The sequence below is a fragment of the Anser cygnoides genome, chromosome 9 (genome assembly GCF_040182565.1).
Source record: "Anser cygnoides isolate HZ-2024a breed goose chromosome 9, Taihu_goose_T2T_genome, whole genome shotgun sequence".
NCBI classification, from domain to species: domain Eukaryota; kingdom Metazoa; phylum Chordata; class Aves; order Anseriformes; family Anatidae; genus Anser; species Anser cygnoides.
The window spans coordinates 19783922-19805607 of NC_089881.1; the positions used below are offsets into that span (position 1 = coordinate 19783922).

A 21686-nucleotide genomic window follows, 5' to 3' on the forward strand; every position below is an offset into this window, starting at 1 on the left:
CACGTATTTGGCGTATTAGCTGCTCTGGTTAAAGTAGTCCCTTTCTGCAGAAACCTGTTGTATCCTTTATTGTGCTAACTCTGCACCCTGTGTTCTAATGTCAAGTTGGCTCTGTCCCCTGCCATTTCACTTGCCATTTGTGCTCAGCTCCTGACTGCTCAAAAAAACCTTAATGCTGACCTGTATTTATTGATGATTGAGCTTTTCATGGCTTTGTGAAGAAGTGCTTGCTGCTTTTGATCACGGAGGGAATTAGCGGAGAAAACCAGCACAAGCTGCCTACCTTTTTGAAATCTTAAGCATGAAGCTTTCTTTTCATTTAACGTCTTATTGGAGGTTATTTTCAAAAATCATAGAAAAGCTCTTCATTGTGCAATGTACATCTTGAAAAGGCTTTTTAAGCATCAGTGTAATTCTTAGGAGTTGTGGTGTTGTGTTTTTTTTTTTTTCCTCCAGAAAAACTTTATCCAATGCTGTTTTTAAACTTACTGTAAGCTCTGATGAAGTAACACAGAAAATCACAGAGAATGAATTACCGTCTTCCAGACAGCAGAAGCCCACAGATCTTGCCTCTGACCATACCTGTTTTTTAGAGGTACGGGAGATCAAACCAGAGGGAAAGAGTGACCAGAAATAGCTGATGTACTTAGGAAGAAAGAACGAACCTTGTTGAAAATGATGAGCTGCCGTATGTTGTTAAAGGCAATCACAATGTGAAGCACAAAACTGTCATCACCCCCAAATGTCTCTGTTTGCAGGGCCCGGGGAACTTTGTACTTGAGGTGTTAAATGAAAATTTGAAGTACTTGGCTGGCAATGTAACTCAGCTTGCTAATTCTGTGGGTAGCTCTTGGAACTGATGAGGGTTGTCTGGATTGCTATTGCAGGCTGCCCAGGCTCTGAGTGGGAGCAGTGAGTGCATCTCTTAGTGGGTTCTCTGATCCTTAGTATCATGTTCTTATTAGTCTTATTTCTCAGCTACACGTAACAAACAGTCTGGCCAACATGGTGTAAAGCAGTTTTCTTATGTTCTTATTCCGAGAATGTATTTTAGTAACTTACCAATAAGAGGCCTTAGTGGCTTCCTGGGGGAATCTAGGCAACAATAATTAAGCATATCTTCATGCTGAGTCTCTTGGGGATATGCCTTTGAAACCCTGAAGTTTTCACAAAAATCATGCTCATGTTTAGGAAGTATTTTGACTAATATTTTGTTAATGTCAGTTAGCTCAGACAAAGGAAAACAGGAAACAGAAATCAAAGAAAACTCTGAGCATAAAATGTTGTATATTGCCCCATGACTGCTTGCAACAGAGGATGTGTAGCTCAGATTTTAAAATATTGCAACCTCCAGGTTACTTTGAAAAGTGAAAATGAGAGTAAATATCAGATTCTGTGTGAAGTATTGCTAATCCATTCAGCTATCTGAATCTTATATCTTCTAGTCTTCAGGATGTGAATTGAAAAGTAAGACACAAGGTGTTGTGTAGAGTTATTTTGAGACTCTTGGAACTGCTCACAGAGGCCGTGGTATGGCCAGATCCTTATTGCACCCTATTTGTTGCCCAGGTCCAGCTCAGCCTTTGGGGTTGTGCTCCCCCAGAGCCTTGTTCTTGGCACCCTTCCTGAGGGCAGGCAGCTCGTGGTAGTCCTCATCTGCCTTTCTGCTTCTCATAGGCAGTCAGCCGATTTGTCAGGTGTGCGGCACTTCTTACTCTAGAGGTCAGTATAATGTTAGGAATGGAACTGGTGCATACCCAGTTCCTTTTCCCTGATGAGATGTTCCAGAGTGAACTCTAAATTATACTGCTTCCAATATAAGATGGAAGAGAAATTTCATACTGGGGAAATGTACTTGTAAAAGCACAACAGCCAATATGGGAAGCTCAGAGGGCGTTAAAGAAAACAATCATTGAGCCTCTTTGTTGAATGGAAGTTATGAATGCACTAGTAGTAATTTTCTGAAGCCATAGACAATAACATAATGTGAGTGGGTGATGGAAGAAATTACATAGGGTGAAATTTAGAGAGCTGACAGCAGCCTATGCATCACTTAAGACCTATTTCTGAGGGCTTAATTGCGGCTTAAATAGCACACAGGCCTCGTGCTCATCTTCTGCATAGAAACAAATTCCATCTAGAATGAGCACCGTGAGCAGAACATGGAAAATGTAATCTGATCAGCTGTAAAACTCCGGCTTTGGGGAAAGGGTGCTCTGTACTGAGAACAGATGTGGGCAATGCAGATTTATGTTGTAGCACGCACACTATAAAGGTCTAATGCTGTGTTTTGCCATCGGATGCACTGATGTTAGTCCAAAGAGATACCATGAGAATATCAATCTTTAAACAAATGGGAAAACTGAGTAATGAGCACACCCCAGGACTCTGGGGTAATCTACTCCATTTGTGAGCTATGTGGCTGATAATACTAAAAGCAATTCCACTTGTAAGTGCTTCAGAGGCATTTATATTATTTTGGGCGGCTGTCTATGAATATTCAGACTTAGTGGTAGGAAGGCTTATAAAAATTTTCAGCTTGGTTGTATGGCTGTGTAAGAGGAATCAGGACTGGACAGTCATGTATTTGCTACAAAATGGTTGCATGCTAGTTCAGTAAGAGAGGAGCCAGAGCTCTGCACGAACTCCCTGAGAGAGATCAAGCTGGAAAGCCACTTTGCATAGTGCATATTGAACACTTTTCAGTCAGTTCCCAGAATGCTTAAAAAAAAAAAGGTATGGTGGGCAGAATTAAAGCTGAACCCACTGAACTCTTCCTTATCTTTACATGCTTGGATTTCTTGTAATATTTAACTTTTTCTTTGCATTTCCTGGACTTAGGATTCTTAGTTCTGAGACGATCAATATTCCCTTGTAATGTATTTTGACATATGTTCCCGATAAGCGTTTTCAACTCGAAGTCCTAACAAAGGTTATTTTTGTCAGGAAAGAAAAAGTAAATTGGAGTAGTCTCCTTATGGCCATTTTGAAAGGAGAAACAGAGACAAAATATTAGGACTATACTAACAGTGCTTCTCAAAACACAAAGCTCAATGAATTTAACTATTTTCTTCTTAATTGAGAGGCAACCTGCAAATCATTGCTGTGCTCTGGAAAGAGATGTGTTATTCAGATGCCTGTTAAATAGTCTGCATGAATTCTGTTCCGGTTCAGGGTTTGTGCACAAACCATTCACAAATTGTCTACTTCTATTATTCACAGTGTGTGATTAGGCATGTGGTATATTTTCTGCTCTCCGACTTAATGACTGAAACATTTTGACAGGGAATAGTAAATGGTGAATGACAACCAGTAAACAACATACAACTTGAGGCACTTGCAAACACTTTCAAAAATATTAACAATCAGAAGAACAATGATTCACATCTCCATCGCTCAGTTACAGATGTATTTAAGTCCAGATGTATTTGCCCAGCTCTGGGAAGCTTGCAAGTAAAATCATTTGCAATGAATGATGTATCTTTGACTCGATTCAAGCCTTACGTTGCTTGTAAGTAGTCTAATTCTGGAAGTTGCCCACAAAGGAGCAAATTCCGATTTCCATATCAGTATGATTAACTAAAGTAACACGTCTGTCCTCCAGCAGGACTGTTGGTGCAGAGATAGGTGCCATACTCTTGTTTGGGATATAAGCATGGTGCTAAAGTCAATTTAACGGTCTACGTTAATGGTAGAAATGCTACATCTCAGAGGTAAGACCAAGTTATGTTCATTTAAAGATATCCTGATATTTTTCTTCCAGTATAAAAATTATCCTAGCTTTAGTTGATAAACTTCAGTCTCTGTTTCCATGCAAAACCAATTGCATTTCTTCGCTTCTTCAGCTTGGCAATCGAAAAACAACCCTATTCCAATCCAGAAGGCTTTGAAATGGTGGATTGTGTGTTTCTCACACAGAATGTGTAAATTTTTTTTTATGCCACAGCCTGAGGTCCTTGAACTGTATAAATGATTAAGATTTCATAACACTACAGGCAAAATTCTTTCCCTTGATCCATGCTGTAGACATCTTTTGCATTTTCTGCACACATGGTGCTTTCATTTCCATCAATGGGAATTCCACATGCTGAATAAGGAAGAAATATTTGCATTCTGGGTAACTGCCTTATTTGGGCACATCTTAATACTTTCTCGGGCAAAGCTCCTGCTGACTTTGATCTTGTTGGCAAGCTGCCCCCTGGATGAGAGTCCCTGGTTTGAAGAGTTGGTAAATGGCATTTTAACGGCAAGGGTCAGCAACAATTGCCGTGCCATTTTTCTTGCTTTCCCCACCACAAAGCTATCATCTGAAGTAAGGCACTGCAGTTCTTTTTGGAAGATTAATAGTTCCCTGCTAGTAACAGATTTTCCACTAGCCAGAAAGCAGCACACCCACTGATGAGTTTATCATTTGAACTTTGAATCCAGTCGGGAAGTTGAGACGTAAACTTTCCATGATGGTGATTTGTGGTATATTTCCAGTTTTCAGGGTCAGGTTATTAACCGGCGTAACAGTGATATAAGCACATGTCGTTGAGAACATGAATCAGATGGAGCATCTGACAAAGACCTCACTGTGCAGGCAGCTTTCCTAGGAGGCTGTGGAAGTCTGATGTGTGCCATGAAGCTCCAGGTGTCACGTTTGAAAATACCACAAGTATTAACAACCTGTGAGTGTATATAAAACTTGGCAGCATTTTTGGTACTTAGGATTTTATGCAGCGGCCTAAGGAAGGATTTTCATTTTGTTCAAAGATATGCAGTTCTTAGTGGTTTTTTTTTCCTTTCCCTATCAGTTTGAGGGAGAAAAATATTGACAAGAAACCAACCCAACTGCCTGAATTAGGTAGTTTATAACTCTTGACGTAGGAGGAACGTTCATCACTTTGTATTTGGTAATAGTGTTCTACGTTCCTGTTAAAATGAAGATAATGAAAGGGTGTAATTGTCTACAAATTTCAAATGCTTGTCCTGTAAGTCTTAAAATGTGGCACTTGAAAATATATTTAATATAGAAAAAGCTAGTGATGTAGAAATAAATATTTATTGTTGAGCTTTGAAACACTAGAAATCATTACCCAGAGAAAATTCTGATGTGTTTCTGTCCTGAACTGGAATAAAAATTGAAAGTCTTCGAGTGTTGTTCTGAAGAGCAGTGTAGTGTAGAAATACTTAACCTTTTGTTTAAGACCAGTCTAACGTTACAACTGGGCACATGTTATGGAAATTGTATCTTGGGTGTCTCTTGCCTCCATTCAGCTGCAGGGATTAGATATTTTTGCTTCATGGCGTATCCCATGATACGCCCTGTTTTATGGCTTCCACAAAATACTAAACGCAGAGAAGAAACAGGAAAGTACATCCTGTGGCAAGCTTTCAGTCTTGCAAAATCTGGTTTTGGTGTATCATTTTTCCCCATTACAAATCACTGAGAGAAAATTCCTAGCCCTGTGAATAATATGAAATTCAGCTTCTTATTTAATAGACATACTCAGCTGTGGTATGGCAAGTTCTCTCTGTATCTGTGCTGTAACGATCTGTTCAGACCTTCCGTCTCAGGAAAAAGACTCCTTTGTCTGCATTCAAAATAATGCTGCATCCCACTTCTGTAGAGACTCCTACTCAAGGAACTTGATGTAAACTGCAGATTCGAGTGTGATTCATATGCAGTGAAGTCACACAAGTTTTGTGGGGTAGGTAAATAGGATGTGAGATTTAGTAGTATGTGGGTTCAACTTGAGAGAAGAAATTTGTTTTGATTCCAGTGACTTAAGCCATGCCCGTGGATTGAGAGGGGAAGCCTTTTAATTGCGGTTCTGCCAATGATCTGATGAAGGTAGTTCCTATTTGGAGGTGGTGTCATATATTTACATGCCACACACTTTTAAGCACTAGTTCTCTAAATAAAATATGCAGAATTTTTATTCTTAAAATAAGACACTTAATTCTGCATGTTGAAAATGTGGAAGACTGAAGGGCTGGGAGGCGCAGCCTGTCCTTGCTCCTCCGAACGCTTTCCTTTAGCCGCTAGGTGATGCAGCAACTTCTGTTTGTGTCGCATGAAGTCATGGATAGCTGTGTGGAGACAGAAGCTCAGAGTCTGGCATATAAATTAAGAATGAGTAATTGGAGAAGACCCCCACTTCTCTAGAAGCAATATGCAGACTAGATAATAGGCCTTGGAAAACTAACAAGATGATAGGGTTTCCAACTTTACATTTTGTAATTGCTTCAAATGAAACCCCATTAGAAACAGCTGGTCTGATTCTCAACTGATATAAATTGTCATACATTTTCAGATTTAAATAGCAGTTGGCTGGCCTACCCCAGATGTAAACTCTGGCCTACATTATGTGATAGCTATCAGCTTGGAATGGAAACTTTGCTGCTACTTTTACAGGCAAATTTATTTTAATGTATTATCAGGAAAATCCAGCATATTTCCAGGTATCATGTATCTGAAAAAGCAATCACCAATACAGGACTGCTAAGAAGGCAGTCAAAGTAATACATATATGCACATAATCACTGCTCAGGGCAGCTAGATGAAGCTTGAATCCAAGCCACGAGTTGGTAACTGGTGATCTAGGGCCAGATACACTGAGCCAAGGACACTTTCAGCTTCCTGACTCCAAGGAGAGAGGCGTTATATTTCTTCAGTGGGTGCTGAGACCCTTATGGAATGGAAATACATTAAGATGACTTTCATTTTACTCTTACTCAAAATTTTTTTTAAATCTGATTTAAACAATTTATTCGTTGAGATACTGTGATTCTCCTTTAAAAGAAAATCAACAAATTATTATTTTTCAGTCTAGGATAGATTCTCATCTCCCTTAAATCCAGAAGAAATCACAAATCTGACCCTTAATATTGTCTGTTAAGTGGAGTTTGGATGAGAGTTGAGCAATCCATTACTATAGCCTTTTCCAGCAGTGTTGTTTTATAGATTTTTGACTTATGTTGGAAGAATTCTTACTTGTGGATCTAAGGCCCAAAGGAATTGGGTTGTAGTATCTGAAGCTGGCAGTGATGCAAAATTACAAGGAGGTGGGGGGAGTTCACTTATCTCTTGTTTGTAGTTTTCCACAGTGTGTTTATTTCATAAAGTAGGGGGAGAAAAACAAAGAAGTAGAACAGGATTAAAGTGGGATGGAGAACTATTTTCCAATAATGAGCTAACCACTTATCTATAAAAGATATGATTTTTATAGGCAATAGGTCTATTTGTGACCTAATTTAAACTAATTTCAGAGCAGTCGATGCCAGTATACATTGCTTTAAAAGAAAGATTCCAAATGAGCTCACTCTGGGAATGAAACATCACTGAAGTTTGTAGATATTTGCAGCTGTGGGACTCATTTTAGAGAATAAATTGTCTGAAAGAATTGGATTCCAGATTACTTTCCAAATTAATGACAACTTTCCTGTATGTTTGCAGTTTCATGGAATTCCATAATCAAGCAACGTAGAGCCACGTGAGTAATTAAGGGATATAAACCTAAAGCCCTGTAGTACAGACATCAATATAAATATACTCAGCAATAAAGGATTATTATGTTAATCTGTATTTATTGATCCCTTACAAAAATATGAAAAGGGCCCTGTTCAAAATCACAAGGTTTATAATGGGACATTAGTCAATTAAAATTGTCACATCACACATCACAAATGGCATTCTTTTTCTGGCGAAACAGCAAGTTAACAAAACAAAGCAAATTCTAAGGCTGCAATGGACTTGTCTTGTTACTCACATTTCTCTCGATGTAGATGGTGTAAATTACTATTCACGTTATTGCTATTTACATATTATTTCCAATAATCTATTTCATGTTAGCCTTACCACTGTTCAGTGTTTGAACTGCATCCATGGCCAAGGACTGTTTTGTCACAACTGTTTCCATTTGGAGTTAAAACATATTAGGTATTTTTAAAATTGATCTTAGATCTTTAAAGGACTTGTGCTACTAGAATTTTAGTTTGGGAATGCATTTTATTTTGCAGTGCTGTTCTTGTGCTCTTCTATCCAGTCTTAATGGCCAAAATTTACTTGCTTCAAGTATGAAGACCAAGGATTTCACATAAAAGCATCCTTCCAAGAGGAGTTTTGAGAATTCTTTAATACCACAAAACCTGTTGTAAAACTGGGAGGGTGGCCAGGTGGTGGGATAACATACTTGCATTGGTAAAATCCAATTCCAGGAAGGGAAGTAATCCAAAACTGACATCACCTGTCCATCTGTCCTGGGAAGGACTGCATTATGTTCCAGGCTAAGTGCGTCTTGAGGGGACTATACCCCTTTCTGGACATACCTAGTGAGACTTTTTCGCCTGCAGCTTATGTTATTCTATTGATGGCCACATTTCTGAATGCAGATATGTTTAAATATCCAGAAATAACTGGTCTTGTTTGCCCCTTTTTCCCCTGCCCTGGATATATACCTGTCATGCATGAGAAAGACAAGCACCAAAATCTGGTAGTAAATCTCCTGTGTGTTTAGATGGTTGCTTCTCCCTCTTTCTGGATACATGTTCAGAGTAGTTGCCAAAGACATTTATCAGTGAGGAGGTCTGAGGACGGGGCATTTGAATGAGGCCTCTGCTTAGAGGCAAACGTGGAGCCTGTAAATCACACACCTTGAAATGCTCTTTAGTTTAGGACCTAAACTGGAACGTGCATCTCAGTATTTACTGGCTTTTTATTAGGAGAAGCTGTTTGTGGTTGCTTACAGCTTTTACTCATTTTAATCGTGCAAGATTTTAATCATCTAGGCTGAAATTAGGAAATATGCTCAAGATCTCAAGCAGTAAAGATCTTGGGGCTCTTCTCTCAGGTGCTATCACCAGGAAAGAAAGGATGGGATTTGCTTTTTAGTTAGCTGAAAACATCAAGCTGACAAGGACTTGCATAAATAAGCAATGCAGAGACACCATAGCTTGACCTATCCTCCCAATGAGGAAAAGGGTGTTCCTCACTTGGGGAACACCAAATGGCTGCTCATTTAATCTTTTGTTCATCTATCTTTTTATCTCCTTCCTTCATGCTGAGTGAAGACCACAGGGCACCTCCTGGGGGTGTCTTCCCCGTATGTCTGGCACCCAAAGTGAGAATACACCAGGACCTCCCATGTGCACCTTAGCCCCCGCAGAGGCTGGTCATTCATGCGTCTGATGCTCAGCCTCGCTGCTGTGTCAGAGGTTTTGGAAGGTCTTGAGCTGCTGAGGTCAAAGGCCATTAAGATGCTGGGCCTTCTGCCACTAAACACGAAAAGCTCAGTTTTCAAGGCCCTGTCACAATTTTGTGTGCGGAAAGTAATTATCTTAAAAATGTGGAGGAACAAAGGGAATTTTTTCCCCCTTTTAATGCCCTTGCATCTCAGTTTTGCATCTGTAAGAAGAGAACAATATACTGCTACTCATGAAAGTGGAGCTGCGTGTTGTGTTCCTCATGAATCATGCAAATGCTGTGCGATGCCCCATATTCTAGTAAAGCATACAAGGAAGCAAACAATGCTATTGTCAGAGCACAGCCGCAACCAAGGCGGGAGGGAAAAGGCTGGGAGATTTTTCCAAGTGAGGAAATGCAAGTAAAGCACTGAGCAGTTGTTCTTCAGGCAAACGTTATCCCCCCCCCTCCCCAGTTTTCAGTGAACGAAGCAGGGGATCCTGAAGAAATATGATTTATGAGAAGTACAAGACTTAAATTCCCATGCATAGCAGGATGGAATTAAAGTGGCGATAATCACGGTGTTTCTGCACTTGGAGTACTAATTAAAATGAGATCTGCAGGTATCTTTCCTGCTGACTTCAAGCCTCAGGGTAGGCCTGGATAAAATGGCATGGTGAGATAGGTATCAGTGATGTCTGGGTATCAGTGATAGGTATCAGTGATGTTCTCTTGCTAATACAGGTGACTTAGCATAAATTCCCTTTTTTTGACAGCCCGCTCATGGCTGGGCCCCTGCTCGTGGCTGAGTTTATGCTCACAGCCTGTTCTTGAGGTCAGGGCCCTGGTGCTGGCAGAAGCTGAATGGCCCTTCAAATCCTGATGGGATTTGGGGGCATCAGAGGGAAGAGATGTGCAGCAGAAGGAAGAGCTTCAACGTGACTCTTTAGCCTCCCAATGAGTTCAGTTACAGGGTTCCAGTGTAGGAAGGGCTCCTCTGGTTTGTCCATCTCGGTCCTGTCCTCTCCCAGAGTTTCCTATCATGTAACCAGTTTCATAAATGCTTGCAAATTCAGGATGCTCAGCAGCTGAATTCCCAGGTACATTGCCGGTTTGATGCTGAAATATTTTAATTTGATCTCCCTCTCGAATATTCTGCTCGCACAATGGAAAGTTTTGACAGTGTCATTATCCTTGAGGCTGCTCAAGTGAGGATGTTGCCATTGTGCTGCCGTGAAGGCTGCTGATGAGAAGAGGTGGTATGACTCAGTCTTATTAAAAGGTATTAAACCACTTCATCTTTTATGCTTACAAGCAGAACCTGGGGAAGGCTGTGGGTGGCTGTAATGTTGGTGTCTTTTTTTTCTTTTCTTTGTATTTCTGTTGCTCAATAAACATTAATGCACCATAGGACAGTTGGAGATTTTTATTTAGCTGGAGCTGTAAAAGTGCTTGTTCCCCTCAAATTTCATCTCATTTTTTTTTTCCTTTGTACCACCAATGACTGGTGTCGTCTGATCAGCTCAGCTCTTGGAGGGTTTTGAACCCAATTACGATGACTGTCTCTTGCTGCCTTTGTTTTCTGTGCACAGTCCTAAATTCCCATTGGTTTAGGTTAAATTAGTCCAAATCCAGTCCCTAGCCTTAGCAAATCTAAGCTTCAATATGGGTAAAAACATTCCTAGTTTTTAATATGGGAATCATCTTGCTGACTTGGGAACTTTGTGAGCTTTTGCAAGCAGTCATCTTGTTTTCTGTATGACCTCTGTAGATGTTCTTGCACTTTCTGCTCTTCTCTCACATCCTTCTTTGCCCAAGATGTGTAGTTCACGGTTTAGCACCTTGGTTTCACGGGTCATTAAAAAAATTGACCTGTCCTTACTGTTTTTACTTGAGCAATTTCTTTTTTTTACACTTAACCTAAATTAGGACCAGGTCCTAAACATTGGGGTCTTATGACTGCAAAACAGAACTGCTTTTTCCAATGTAGGCAACTCCTTTCCACACAAACCTCCAAAATTAATACTGCGTGAAATTAAACCTTGGTCCAAAATGCAGGAGGGGAAGATTTCTTTATATGAAGATTTTCTGTTAGAATATCTTCTCATGCCAAGTGCAAAAGAAATATTTTTGAAACAACTTAGGAAGATCATACTTCTTGTTTCAAACTATGAGATTTAAATACGTCCATAATATTTTTAAGCTTGTCTTCCTTCTTTTATTAATCCTCCGAGGCAATTCTGTGATTTGATCTGGATTTACAAATAACTTCAGTTGAGAAAAGAAGTTGTTTTTCAGAAAAATCTTTTATTCATAAAAAGGCTCGCTTAGCTCTCGCAAGGTAGCATATGCGCCTGTGTAATTCCTTTCCGTGGGATGCGTTTAACCCCGGGTGACGAGCACGCTGTCAGCACTTAATAATTCAGTGGAGAATGTGTCTGGAATGATGTTTCTGGGATCTCAGCATATTTTGTACTTACCTGCAACAGACCCTTACCTGAGGAAGTTGGGCTGCCTTGGGAGCAGGCTCCCCGGTGCAGGTTTCTCTTGTTGCCAAAAGTTCCTTTTCGTGCTTTCCGGTTGACAGCCCACGAAAAACACCTGCCAAGGAGCCCCGTACAGCAGAAATGATCTTCAGACCTCAGGCTACCATAAACCGAGCAATAAGCGTGCTCTTTGTTGCTGAACCAGGCTTCTTTTAAAATTCCTTACTGCCTCCTTATTGCTTATTACCCTCCCATAGAGATCAGGGGGTGGGGGAATGATATAACGTTTGGTAGTAAATTGGAGAAATGATGACCACGGGGTTCCCCATCCCTTAAGAACATTTATGCTGTGCAGTGTTGGAAGCTATGCTAAACCATCGGCCTGGCCAGCCATACTTCAGAGCGTGCAATTATATTAATTTTAATGACTGAAGAAATGAAGGATACTTGGACAGCTGAAGTTCTAATACAATACGTAAGACTGAAAAAAATTAATTTTAAATGGTTTGCAGACGTACAAAAGGTTTATTCGTTGTGTATAACATGCTCAGTAAAATAATAACCTTTAATGTGCTGAACTCTTCATGCTTTTCATGAGGCTGCATCTAATTGTGCTGCTCAGAGTCGACTAATTCTGCCACTGCTTTCCTTTGAGAGAAATAGCATTTCCAGACATGACTAACACTCTAAGTAGTCATTAATTCTTAATTAATTCAGAATGAAAATTAAACTTCTGCACTGTATATTTCAAACTGAATAGCATACAGAATATGTACACTCAGGTCATTTATTTTGAAATTAATATTAAATGATAGGGAAAAAAAACACACCTTAAAATAATAGCAGCAGTCGAACCATTTACTAATATAAATATTGGGTTTCTGGTCATCTACGTGTTAATGTTTTATAACAAGACTTTGTTTATATTTATACTGCATGATAAAGCCCAGCTTCTGGGAATATTTTGCATCTGAACATTAAGGATGAGCTTACACTTGTACCAATGTGAATGATCATCTACTATTTATGTTTGCCAAGAATATGTAACCTAACAGACTTTGGTTTTGGTTTGCCTTAATTAAAGGAGGTGGGGAGGTTGTTCTCCACTTGGACGTTTCCAGGGGTGCTGAATTAAAGCTTTCTGGGGTGAAGCTGACCTCTTCTTCAAGCAGCAAGAAATCCTATTTTATGGGTTTTGTGGGCTCCTAGAGGTAACCGCTCAGCCTGTCCTATAGCCGTGTTTTGTTACGGTTGTGGTTACAGAATAGGCTGTAATAACCTGGGTTAGCAGACACATTTAGAGTGGGTCAACTCGATACTGTACCTTCTTGCCCAAACTGGATCTAGCTGTGTCAGCGCTTGGGGCCTCAGGGACGTGGAGCATGAGAGCATCATGGGTTCCTCCTTTGCATAAGGAGGACAGGTTCAGTAACCAGTGTTTGTTTGGGAGCCCTTGGCCCGCGCTTGCCTGCTGAAAGCGTTCGGTCAGCTTTAGGCCTGTGCAATCTTTCAGCAGTAATTATGTGCCTACGGTCATTAAGAGGCAGTTAAACACTGTACAAGTATATTGGTACCTTCCTTCAGATAAAATTTCAAGTCAATAAATTCACTATATTTTTATTCAGAACAATGACTATAAAGAGCAGAAATACCAAGAATACTTGGTGAATATTAATTGGAAAATATACACATGTCTTATTCAGATATACACCAGAATGCGTATGCCAAAACAATTGGTGGGACATCTTGATGTCTGCTTCTGAGGAAAATTCAGCTTTACAGCCCTGCGTGCCTTTGATCTTTGCATCAGAAGTGATAAGTAATGAATTCTGGAAGAGGCTCTGTGGGCATTTTATATACAGCAGAATATGAAAGGAAGCAGTGTCTTTGAAGGAAGGCACGAGTTCAATACAAATTTTTTGTTAACATAAGAAGGGGGTAAATTAGTTTAATTCAATATGTAATATAGTGAGAAAGGCCATGAAAACCAAATGAAAATTGCTGTGACAAATTGTCCAGATTGATGGTGTGGGAAGTGCCAGAAAAGATGGAGCATGGGATCTTTAGGAAGGGGCTAGCTTCTCTAGAAGGTGAGAATAAAGAAACCATTCAGAGAATAGGCTAACAAGAAGTTCAAAAACCCTGCAAAGACATGCTCAGAGATCTTCCTTTTGAAGATCTGGAACTGAACCCAAATCCTACTGGGACATTTTAGTGTGCAGGAGGTTGTATTCATCTTAAAACTAATTCGTTTTCAGCTTTTGAGCATCAGATTGAGCAGCTGTTTTTCTCTTTAGCCTTTTTTTTTCTTTTGGCCAGGACCTGGCATTATATATCTCCTGGGCAGCAGTCACTGGACATAGGTTTACCTGATCCCTTGTGGTAACTAGAGAAGAGTGATGTACTAAAATTAAACCTAATGAAGAGCTCAGGCGGGGAATCTGGCCTGCTCAAAGGCCTTTCCACCAATTCCTTAAACGCGGAGCTACACAGAAATCAGCAGCTGTCTGCCTGCCAGCCTGGAGACAATACAATTCTTTCCAAGCCCCTGACCAATTTTTGTTCGTCTCTGGAATTGGTTGTTTCTGCCTCTCGCATTCAGTCTGTTAGAATAAAGACAGATGAATTTAAAACTATAATTTCGATGCAGCTCTAGCTTCTCCGCTAGTAATCAGGACACAATGTACTGATGAGGATGCACGCTGCATTATGCAACTCGTTCAGTCTGTAATTATCCCCAACTCCCCCCGTCTTGTAGCAGAAGAGCTACAGACACTGACGCGGCCGTTCCAGGTTGTGCAGCTCCTGCTGTTTGCTAACGGCTGAGGTAACAAACTGTATTTGTGGTGGCGAGCTGGGGTTCAGGGACACAAAGGTTGTTAAAACCCAAGTTAACTTATTTTCAGGGTTCTTATGAACATGTCAAAAATCTAACGCTTACAGCTCAGAAGTAGGATTTGTGCAGTCAGGCTCCTATAATGTTCCTGGGAGTGAGTGCTAAAATGCTTTAAACCTTCCCCTTCCTCCTGGCTCTTCAGCCAAAGTTGACCTAAGAGGTTGCTTGAAACATTAAATGGTTCCAATACCCATCCGATACAGGGTTGTTCGAGGTCAGCTGAGTGACGGATTAAAGGAAAGAGGGGAAGAAAGTTTTATGGGCTGCTAGTAGCAGTATGGAAAAGCAAGCGAATTAGCAGGTGTAGCCAGAAGAAGTTATTTGACTTTCAGGAGGAGGTCCCATCCCCAGACAGCCATGCTAGACCTCGGGAAGCCTGAAGTCCCAGCTGACAGGCCCTGCCCTGCTGAGGGGACGGAGGTGGGCAGCAGTGGCAGGGACCTGCTCCAGCAGCAGAACCAGGCACCGGGGCTGTTCCTGTAGCTGGGGGCATGGCCGGCTGGGGGCAAACCATCAGAGATGCCATACTGTGACCTTCTTTGTCTTCCTGCCTATACCTGCTGCAGTTGTCCTATCCACTGCTGTCCTGCTGGATTTCATGCTGTAAACGTGCCAAGTTCATCAGCCTGCTTCTTTGGGAAAAAAATTTCCTCCTTTCAACCCAAACGTGGGTGCTGATGTTGATGGAAGACATATATAACATGTCCTAGGAACCAGGCGGTCACTTACTGTCCTTGAGGGGCTTTTGGATCAGGTACCGATGTGGGGTGTGCGGCTTCCTGTAACTTCTTAAATAAGCAAAATTAGTGCAGCCTTTCCCTGCAGATAGTACTAATTACACTTCTGTGTAATCACATGTCTGTGTAATTTAGGCTCCACTAAATTTATTTTTTTCAGGACTCTGAAATATTCAACATCATTGATTTCCATTTTCCCCTACTGTATTTCCAAACTGTAACCAGGAGCCATTGTCAAATTCTGTTCCTTCAGTCAGTACAGCTACAAGGGCTCGTTCTTTTTTCCTTAGAGCGCGATGTCCGTGAATGCCATTCCCTGGGCAGGAGGATCCTGGGAGCCATCTCCTAGGATCCAGGAGGTCACTGCTTTATGGCAGAAGGCATTTGCCCACTGCCATTTTATTCAGCACGTGTCCCCACACCAGAGCAATGGGGAGCTGAACCAGCATGTAGGCCATCCACAAGTAGCAACTTCCCGATATTTCCAGTTAGAAACTTTGGGAGCAGGTTTTAAAAGGTGATAGTCTGGGTGTTTAGGCTTTTTTTTTTGCATGGACTAAACAAAATATAAGGTGACCCTGGCATGTGGTGCAAGGTTTCTTCTCGTGGATTGTGAGACCTGTAACCTGGGGTTAGGTTCTGCTTTCATTTACATTTATTTAGATTTTGCACAAAGACAATAGCTACCAGCTCATTCTCTGCTGAACACAATTGAAGTTACACGAGCCAAGATGTTCTCAATGAGCCTCTTACCTTTTTGATACTGAATCAATTTGGCATTGTGAATGTCAAGAGCATTGATTAGCATGGCATTAGCTGTGGCATTATAAGTAAATGAAACGTGAAATAATTTTTACCTTAATTTGTGTTTATAAAAATAAATACCTGAAGCACAGTGCTACTAGACAATTAAGCTTAGTGAGAGACTTAAAACTTAAATTGTGGACTCTTACACTGTTTTTTATAACTAAAACGTGTCAAGGCTAGAAGGGAAAAAAGCAGTGTAACAGGAATTTTTTAATGCAGTGAAGGTTCATTGAAACATAAATGTTATTAACAGTGGTTATTAACCAGAACATACCTGCTTTGATGGAGAAATAATTATTTTCAGGTAACCAAATATTAAGCAAATGATCGCACCATTAAATCATGATAAACACCAATAAAATACCACTTTAAAATTGTTAAGTGACAGGAGGAAACAAAGCATTACAACCTCCTGAAAGAGGTACACTTCACTGTTCTAGAAATAACTACATTTTGGGATCAGGCTTTGGGTAGGTCTTGTAAATACTTTGCTCATCTTACCTGCTTTTGCTCTCAGATGCAACCAATGCCTTTGGCACTATGGGGCTGAACTTTACACACAAACAGAGACTTATCCAAAATGTCAGAAATTCAGTGAAACAGTTTGATTTCCAAAAATTTCTTGACCTGAATTTAATACACGTACAGTTGTTGGAGTGTAACCAATGGTACTTGACTGGTTATAGGAAAGGCAAGTTTCTCCCTTCATCTCCATGAGGTTGCTATCAGTGCATTGCCATGAGAATTTCTAAAATAAATGAGGCAAAAGAAGACAACCTAGAAACCTAGGCTTGGCTGTCTTGCTTTAAATATTTACAATGGCAAAAAGATAAAGCAAGTCTGCCCCCCCCCCATGACAGGGGGTGGAATTAAATGATCATTAAGATCCCTTCTAACCCAAACCATTCTATGAATGACAGAAGCGTTGCTGTGCTGCCTTAAATAAATAAAAAATTGCCATATAGACACCAAACCTGCAAGGAGTGTTTGCCTAGGAACCCTGTATGGGCTCCCCTCCATAAACTCCTCCTCTGGGTATAATTATGGTATTTGACTTGTAAATCTCTACATGTGCCAGCACGATGATGACTGGAGTAAAAATAATTGAAAAATCTGATGTTACCTAGCAATGATGCAGTTTGTGCTTTACCGCTGTGTTCTGATGTTATGCCTAATAAAAGATGACAAGACTTGCTTTAAGTCTTAATCCATCAGCAGCGCTATAATCTGCTCAGGTGAGCTGTATTTTCCTTCTTGCACAGATAAATGGTAAAAAAAAAAAATTGTTCATTTGGAGAAACTTGCTCAGGGAACAATTACTGTGTGTGCTGCTTTTTGTCCTCCATACCTGGCCCAGCTTCAAAAAACGCTTCTTCACTGAGGAATTTCAGGTCGCCATAATTAGGAAGGGTAGATCTTTGAAGAGGGAGGTCACCTTTTCCGCTGTGCTGAGAGGCAAGCGCATGTCAGGGCCTAGGGGACCAGCCAGGGCTTCCATGGACGGGTTTGATCTCTGCATGGACCCATCTCCAGGGATGAGGTGCAGGGCACTCGTGATTTTTCATCCCCATTCCTCGCTATTTAGGCGGTAAACCCTTCAGGGCAAGGACTGCCCCTCCCATGTGCATGCAGTAATGCAAGGTGAAAAAGTACCAGCAGCCAGAACTTTGTATATGACGGTCACTTATTTCTGGTTGGTGGTGCCAGGGTAATGAGATGAGAGCAAAACCCATTGCTACCCTGAAAAGCTGACTGCCTTCCAGCAGAGATGGCTTAGGGCTTTGCGGCAGCCCTGAACTTTGCTGCCTGAAAGCAGGTAAAGGGGAGGGAAGGGGAAGAGAGACAGCGGGGCAAGTAAAGGACAGTCATGGTGCTCCCTGAGGAGCTCTTGCTCCTCCTCCAGCATAAAAGCGGTGGGTTGAGGTGCTCTGGTCTCTTCCACACTGACGCAGTAGTAGTATGAAACTCGGTTTTGTGCACAGATATATATATCCACAGCTTGTAAATCTGATACAGGGCATAACACCTGTCCTCCTTTCCTCCAAAAACTGGTGAGGTGGTTGGAAAACCATGAACACCTGGGGAAACCAGACAGCCTGTTACATCTGTGCTTAGCCACCAGTGGCATCACCTCTTAAAGCTATGGAGAGTAACTTTGTGTTACCAACACTGCCTAGTCATTGTCCAGCTACACTCCTGGTACTGGCTTCCTGAACTAAAGATTCAGTTTTAGAGACGTATATGAAAAGTGAATTATTTTTCCAAACGTTAAGCTTGAAATATCTGTTTGTTTGACCTTCAGCTCAGTCAGAACTGGCGTGAATTCAACCTTCTGCTAAATGAATGCTGCCTATTGATTTCAGACAGACTTACACCAGTTTGAATATGTTTAAAAGGCATTCCTTCAGCTTTCTGAAGCTTATAAATCAAAGAATTGTAAGGCTGTTGGGTGTGGGTTACCTGGACAAGATATTGCAAACAAAAGTCCTTTGTGTGGATGTTTCTTAACAGATAATATTTTTCATGTGGTAAGGTCGGATCCCGGGTTAGAAGCCTAATCCACATGGCAGTCTGGGCTGTCAGTTAATATATTTATTTCAGTTTTCACTTCTGTGGTTCTGTTAGAATAGAGCCGGTCAAAACTTTTTGACTAAAAAGCAAATGCACAAAAGTTTCAAGTGTGCTTGTCTCCCAGTTGGGTAAAATAATAAAAATAAAAAAATAAAAAATTCACATTTGAAAAATGTAATTGAAGATTTTATTCTTGTAATTTCTTTAGGTCAGAAAACTAATATTTTTTCCGTACTCTTTTGAGTACAGAATCTTTGCGTGTCATTTCATTTTCCTAGAAGTGACTGAGTTTCAGTGGCAAAAAGATATATTAAGCATTGAGGATACTATGAGTTGTGCCCATCCTCATATATAGTTACTGGAGCTGGCAGGTTAGAGTAAGCCGAGTGGTATTAAGGTCAGTGTGTGGTAACTGAGAACATGATCCAACAGCTGTCAAACACATCTCTTTCATTTGGTGAGGGGAAGGGGGCTCCTGCTGAATTCAGGGAGGTTTCTAACTATGATGTGATAGCAGTAGTTACATACTTAGCCTATTTAATCTTCTTGTGTTTTTAGTATAATTCTTCCCCTCTTGAACGCATCCATAAAATCTACTTGTTCTCTCTCTCCATTTCAATATATGGCTTTAATTTTTAATCTTTTCTCCAATGACTCACTTTTAAATTGAAACCAGACATTATTGTGTGTATTTATTTCATGCCTTTGGTGAGTTTTGAAGCCTCAGTAAGAATTACATTCTGTGCTTCTCTTTTCCTCTTACTTTTAATCGATCACTCTATGGTCAGTCATTCTTCACAACCATTGCTACAACCCTTTCTTGTTAATTTGTCCTGAACACGAGGTGACTTATTCAATTATCCCTCTTCCGATTCAGGTTTTCTCATCCACGTAATCAAGACAAGCTGACCAGCAGATGGGAAATAGCTACCTCCATGAATTCAACATAGGCTTTTCTCTTTGTCCCTTCAGTACCTGGAAGGCTGTAACTAAACGAGTGTGAAATCCTCAAAAAATTGTCCAAAAAACTGTCTCTAACTGATAACAGCTTTGTTTCCTCTTTGTCATTTGCAGATATTTATGTTCTCCCATGGCAACACAGATCTGCTGGTCATGAAACACTTACAAATGTCATTCTGAAAATGCCCAGCCTTCAAAATGGCTGTAAACTCCACGTCGGACAACTTTCAGCACCATTTTCCAGAATGTTCAAGTAAGTCTGCTTGACTTTTCTTCTTCATTTAATGATTCTGGTATCTTCTAATCATTTACTCTATTTGATTTTTTCATGTCTCACAATAAAATGTGCGCTCACCATTAGAATTAAAGAACTCAAAGAAATGCTTAAATTGTGTTTAATAAGGTATTCGTTGAACGGTATGTTTTCCAAATGCTACAAGATTCTTTTAAAAGCTTAACGATGTTTGTTGGCCAAGTAATTAGTACATCATGCTGTGGGAGCTCAATAAAATTTGTAGCCAATGTTATTTAATATATGGCAACCAACCACTATTTTAGTTGTATCAAACTGCTGAGATTGTGCTGCTTAGAGGCCAACAATGGCTGTGAGGCTGGAAATGTGGCGTTCATGGTTCAGTGCATTTAAAGAGGCATTGAAAATGTTCAGAGATGATGCTGAACACCTTTCTAAAATGCAGCCATTGGCTGGTCAGCTTGGAGAAGTGTGAATTGTTTCCAGAGTGGGACTTAACACTGCAAAAGATACTGCAAAAATAGTACCTCTTTATTTTGGCTGAAGAGCTCCAGTGTGGAAAAAGAAACTCTGGTCCTTATGTTCTTGGAAGAGCCATGTAATAGTGAGGATCTGCTGGGAGTTGCATCAGCTGTCTCATTTTGGAAGAAACATGATTTTGGGACATGAGTGAAAGATCACCTAATTAAACACTAGACTGATAAGAGTAGAAATGCATTGCTCCAGTGTGTTGTAAGATTTGAAAGTTAAGCTCTGAGCATTAATATAGAATATGTTTAAACGTGAACTGTGGCCTGGCAGAATGAACAGGAGGATGTGAGTGGTATGGCTTTGGCATGGTATTTTTTTGGGGCATGGATTGGTTGTTTTACAAAATGCTACTTGGGATCCTTAGCCTATCTGTAAAAGATGATTTAAGCACATGATCTTTAAATGTATTGACTCCTAAATGAAGCCTGACCTCTAAGTGCTTGAAGGCCACCTTTGCAAAGGAGTTCAAATGTTGATTTTAATTTCGGGAATATGTAACTGGACCGAATGCCTACATCTGTTGATTTCATATTATTTCCTTCTAAATTGCACTTCCTGTTCTCCTTAGATTGATATGTAGTAGACAATCTGACCAAAAATAGTAAAGTTTCTTCCCAGTGTAAGGGCATGCACTTAACACAGTTGTACCCAAAAAAGATGTGGCATTTTGCTTTTCTTTCTAGTAAAAAAGTGAGGGGTTGGGGGGGAACCAATCACCATTAGATTGCCTGTTTGGACTTCCTCACCTCTTTAATCTGTGCATTTTAAGACACAGAGAAACATAAGATAGTTAAAGTCCTCATTATTCCATGTTTGTCATCTTGAACAGTCTTTGCCATTAGCTTCTAAATGATCTAAGTCTTTCTATAACTGACTGGAGCGTTCCTTGTTTACTGTTCACCAGGCTTTAACACCACCAATTTATAAGCACTTCTTAATTTGCTTCCTGTTCCAGTGTTTTTGTGTTCTGGGCTACTTTTTTCCCTGTTTTGCTTCTTGCAATTTTGCAGGTCTTTACTATTGACCTTGAATTATTTTTTTATTTAAAACAAACAACCTAATTTTCAATTAAAAGAACCAGTACAGTCTTCATGATGTTGTACAATTAAGTGATATGTGGCCATTGCAGACATGATGCTTTCTGCCATCCTCTGCTTCCAAACTTCTGATGTCTGAGGCACAAATGAAGTAACATCCTTCCAGCACCAGCCACCCCATTCCTTGCTGCCACTGCACTGCTTGCTTATTTCTAGTATTTTTACAGAATAGCCGTTTAATA

General features: G+C 40.4%; 1 long non-coding RNA gene across 8 annotated transcripts in view; it reads left to right on the forward strand.

Moving 5' to 3' along the window:
- The window catches only part of LOC106032018 (uncharacterized), a 201786-nt gene that overhangs the window by 10845 nt on the left and 169255 nt on the right, over positions 1-21686 (forward strand). For 2 of the 8 annotated variants that reach the window (XR_010833493.1, XR_010833494.1), the window contains exons 1-2: positions 13719-14479; positions 19738-19876. This is a non-coding gene — a long non-coding RNA (uncharacterized lncRNA). Of the gene's footprint in view, positions 1-13716; positions 14480-19737; positions 19877-21686 lie in introns of those variants that run through there. The other 6 variants (XR_010833501.1, XR_010833496.1, XR_010833498.1 and 3 more) reach the window with 6 other exon arrangements.